Source organism: Eucyclogobius newberryi, unplaced genomic scaffold, assembly GCF_026437365.1.
Source record: "Eucyclogobius newberryi isolate DKJ021-1_F unplaced genomic scaffold, fEucNew1.0.hap1 SCAF_14, whole genome shotgun sequence".
Taxonomy (NCBI): Eukaryota; Metazoa; Chordata; class Actinopteri; order Gobiiformes; family Gobiidae; genus Eucyclogobius; species Eucyclogobius newberryi.
This window is the reverse complement of record NW_027315768.1, coordinates 11,144,056-11,148,655: the sequence shown is the minus strand read 5'-3', so window position 1 is coordinate 11,148,655 and position 4,600 is coordinate 11,144,056. Positions and strand designations below refer to the sequence as shown.

Below are 4,600 nucleotides of genomic sequence, written 5' to 3'. Positions count from 1 at the left end.
ACCTCAGTATGAACTGTCTGCTCAGACTTTCACATCATGATAAAGAAGACCGTTGTCTAGGGGAAAAAAACCACCAGCATCTCTGTAAACTACAAAAAGTACTGTAGTTTTGTTCAAACTCTCCTTGAGACTGTTCAGACTCATAAATAAAGGAACAGCAGAACGATCTCCATGCCTCTTAGTCTTTGATCAGTGAAAAGACGGCCAAAAGCATCCAAAGCTTCGAATCAATAGGGAAAAAGGCAGAGAAGAAAAAAAATGAGGCGAAAAAAAGAAAAACGAGGATGAAACTGAAGGTTCTGTGTTTTGACCCCAAGGCTTACTTAAATTAGACAGTCTTCACAAGAAGACACATAGTGCAACTGAAGATGTCGTTGGCTAACACATATACTAAAATTGTAAAGATACAGAGATGATGAGCATGGCCCCTGCGCAAGGATGACACGCAAATTTGTGAAGCGTTGCTCATTTTGTCATGCCTCTGCATTGTCAGCAAAGTGAACATTTTCATTGTGTCACGTGAGGCCCTTACCAGTGTCGGAAAGGGCAAATCTGAGGTCCAAAGCGGTCAGGATGGCCGAGCGGTCTAAGGCAGGTTCAAGCTGGGAAACATTCAGCTGACTAAGATGGGGCAGAAGGGGGAAGAGGGGGGAGAAGAAAAAAGGAGGAGGAAGGGAAGAAAAGAAGAAAAATGCAGATGAAATTGAATGTTCTATGTGTGTTTTGACCCCCAAAATAGACCTTTTTTACAAGCTTACTTAAATTAGACAATCTTTGCAAGACTTGAACCCACATTTGCTGTGTTGCTGTATACTACAACAAATATGTTTTCGGAACATTCAGAACAAAATATAGAACTTCATTTACCTGAGATTTACAGAGTTTAGTGCGTCGCTTGTTGACTCAGCAGAAGTCGGCAACGTTTCTCAGTCTGTGTTATTTTTATTCTTTCCTCATAATCCACCGTGTTTGTTTAGACACAAAAGGACAATGCGTTTGTCTGATTGGTTAATCCGCCTGTCAATCACTCCCTTTGGAAATTGGCACGACTGGGTTGGATCCCAGACCCTCAGGTTTTGTAAAGTAGTCTGTTAAAACGTGTTGGGAATGGCTGGTCAGGAACTTACTATACAGAAACCCCACAAATATCTGCATTTTAGCTCAATTAATTTGATCAATTATTGTTTTTGTCTCTTGTACAGCAACTGGATTGTGGTTTAAGTGGATATATGGTTTTAAAGTTGATGTATTATTTATACTGTTCTTAAGTGTAGGAAATGTGTTTGCATAAAAAACAAATAATGGTTCAAAATGTTTAATTATTTAATTATCAATAATAAATTGAAACTCAACAATGTCTGTTTCTGTACATTGGTTACATTATATACAACAGATCAGAATATTTAATAAAATACATTGATAGTAATCAATCTACAATTATTTACACTCATTTATTTACATTTTCACACATCTAAGCAAAGCCTAGTACGAGCAGATAAACATTTAACATGCTTTAAACCTATTATTGTTTAAAACAAAGCAGAGAAACAATATAGAACATTTAAATACATTTAAAAATGGGCTTATAAAACAATGACAATATACGTATTTACATTACTTGCATAATTATAAATTTCTTTAGATTATCATTTACTTTTTGGGTTATTTTAGGCCCTTCCTCATCTACTCTAGCCACTGCTGTTTGATGAGGGATTCAAAGTTTGGGCAATAAACCTTGCCATGAAACTGGCTGTGCCCGGTGTCAGCAGTGTGGAACTGTCCACTTTGTTTGCATGTGTTGCCCTCCACAGTCGTCCTGTAGGCCCTTTTAGGTGTTGCTGCTGTGACTGGGGCACTAACTGTCCTAGAGACCTGGACCCTGTGGCACAGAGTAATACACTGGTACACAAAGAATGGCTTATGGAGCCGACATTAGGACAGGAGGAGGCTGTAGAGCTTGCGGCATGATGAAAGATGGCTGCAGTGCTGATATGAGGGCAGGAGATGGCTGCACTGCTGGCAGTCTCTGCTGCATCACAAGGGCCTTGTTCAAAACAAGCTGTTGGATGTGGTGTTAGTCTCTTGAAATCAGAGACCACCTTGAGTCCGTATGACTTCCCCTCCGCACTGGTGCAGGATGCTAAAGCCATAGCCTGAGGAAAGTATTTTTGACCAAGCGGCAACAGTCTGGCCACTGAGCAAGAGCACTGCTGGCCCCTAACATGCAGCGGGTAAAGCTCTCAACACCAGGGACAGGGCTGGGCCAGAAGCAGCCACTCAGCAGTCTCTTCTGATGGCGTGCCACATACACCACACACTGTCTGTTTCTGTCACCCAGCTTCCTCCACAGGTCGATGATGGTGTGGGCCTGCTGGTTCTTCAGACAGAGAGGTCTGGCTCCTGACGAGCTTAGAATCAAATTTAAAATCCTCCTCCTGACTTACAAAGCCATAAATGACACGGCCCCATCCTACCTCAAAGATGCTGTAGTACCATATCATCCAAACAAAGCACTTCACTCTCAAAATTCTGGCCTTCAGGTGGTCCCAAGAGTCTCTAAAAGTACAGTCGGCGGAAGAGCGTTTAGCCACCAAGCTCCTGTGTTATGGAATCAGCTCCTGTCCATGTTAAAGAGGTCACCAAGAAGCCCCGGTTCACATGACTACAGACCTGTGGCGCTGACGTCTGTAGTCATGAAGTCATTTGAGAGCCTGGTCCCTCACCTCTCCCCTGCTGGACCCCTTCAGTTCGCCTACAGAGCCAACAGGTCTGTGGACGACGCCATCAACCTGGCACTCCACTTCATCCTGCAGCATCTGGACTCCCCGGGAACCTACGCCAGGATCCTGTTTGTGGACTTCAGCTCGGCTTTCAACACCATCCTCCTGCTCTGCTCCAGCACAAGCTCTCCCAGCTCAACGTGCCTGACTCCACCTGCAGGTGGATCACTGACTTCTTGACGGATCGGAGGCAGTGCATGCAGCTGGGGAAGAATGTCTCAGACACTCGGACTATCAGCACAGGAGCTCCACAGGGAGCTATATATTCTTATTTTTTATTGTATAGCTTATTGTTATTGTTATCCCAGAGAATATTTAAATTGTTCCTCTTTTGACTCATTGTTTTATGTTGCACCAAATCACCAAGACAAGTTCCTATGTTCCTATGTGAATTTTGTTCATTGACAATTGCAATAGATCCTTTCTGTTCTGGTGAGCTGATGGGCCGAAGCAGAGATGTGAAGAAGAATGGGTGTAGGCCATTGTCCAGCTGTGGAAGTGAGAGCATGCAGCTGTGCAGGGGGAGCGGTGGGCGATTGATCAAATCTCAGGAGTCCACCTCTTCACCACACGGGGCACCACAGGCTGCCTGCGCACAATGGGTTTATACACAGGCTGCAGATGTACAAGATGGTTAAAATGGTATTTAACTTGCAATCTGTTCTTGCTTTTTCTTCTTCTTCTCCCACTTTCCCACCGGGAGTGGAACAGGCACATCCATGACCTGTGGATACAGATGCTCCTCAACTGCCGGGATAAACTGTCTCTAATCCATATGGACTGGTTCTCCTCCTGAGTGACTCCAGCTCCACTGTCCATCTCGCATCAGCCACTGACTCCCTCAGCCTGTCCGTCTGAGGGAGTCAGATCTCTCCTTCACAGTGGAACTCCTCCAGGTTTCTACTTTTTCCCAAAGAGGTTTGGTAGTTTTTTCTGGCCAAAAAGGAGTGTCTAAGGACTGGGGAGTTTAGGACTTTGCCAAGTCCCTATGAACATTGTTTAATCACTGTCGCCCCTCAAAGCAACTGGTGTTGTTATTTTGAGTGTTACAAAAATACATTTTATTTTCCTTCCTGCTGCGTCAGACTTTACAACAAACACTGTTAGCCCTGAACGTGTCAGGCAGCTTTCATAATCATGTGCAATACTGGAATAATCAGGTACAATTATGTGACATGTCAATCATCCCAGTGCAATATGTTCTGTCCATATAACAGCTGTAAATATAAGTGTTATTAAGATTATAAGAGTATTATACTTCTGTTCCTTATCTGTGTCTACCTATTCTGCGTTGCAACACTGGAACTTCCCCATTGTGGAACAAATAAAAGGTTATCTTGTCTTGTCTTAGCTTATGAATAATGGGGTAAAACAGAATGATACAAAAGATTTAAAATACTATATATTCAAATAGCACATTAGGGAGAGCTCAAAACTCCAATCCGCCTAGAGCCCCCAGATTCCTAACTGCCACTGGATTGGATCGATAAGATCCAGCCTTACCTGTGCTCCGAAAGGTAATGAGGAGTCGTGCAAATGTCAAGCACTAAGCTTTCCTCCTTTCTTAAGATCTGTCCCGTGCACGCAATCTGTCAGCACTGCTGAATAGTCAGTGAGCGTGATATCAGAGGATTTTCTGCATTTGCATCTCTCCATTTTTGCAGCACCGGCTCAGAGTGGCCACACATAGACACAGTCAGGGAGAAGCAACTGAAATCAAGGTGCAGGTGATGAGAAGAGATAAGTGGCTCGAAGATGATTGTTTAACAGTTGCACACCTCTTCAGTAGGTATGTGCATGATGTAACGCGTAATCTGGAA

The 4,600-nt window shown here is 43.6% G+C and overlaps 1 non-coding gene across 1 annotated transcript; it reads left to right on the top strand.

The window, feature by feature from the left end:
- The first annotated feature begins 368 nt into the window (after positions 1-368).
- On the top strand, positions 369-473 carry LOC140360082 (U6 spliceosomal RNA). The gene has a single exon (XR_011926897.1). It is a non-coding gene; the product is annotated as a U6 spliceosomal RNA (small nuclear RNA).
- The last annotated feature ends 4,127 nt before the right edge of the window (positions 474-4,600 follow it).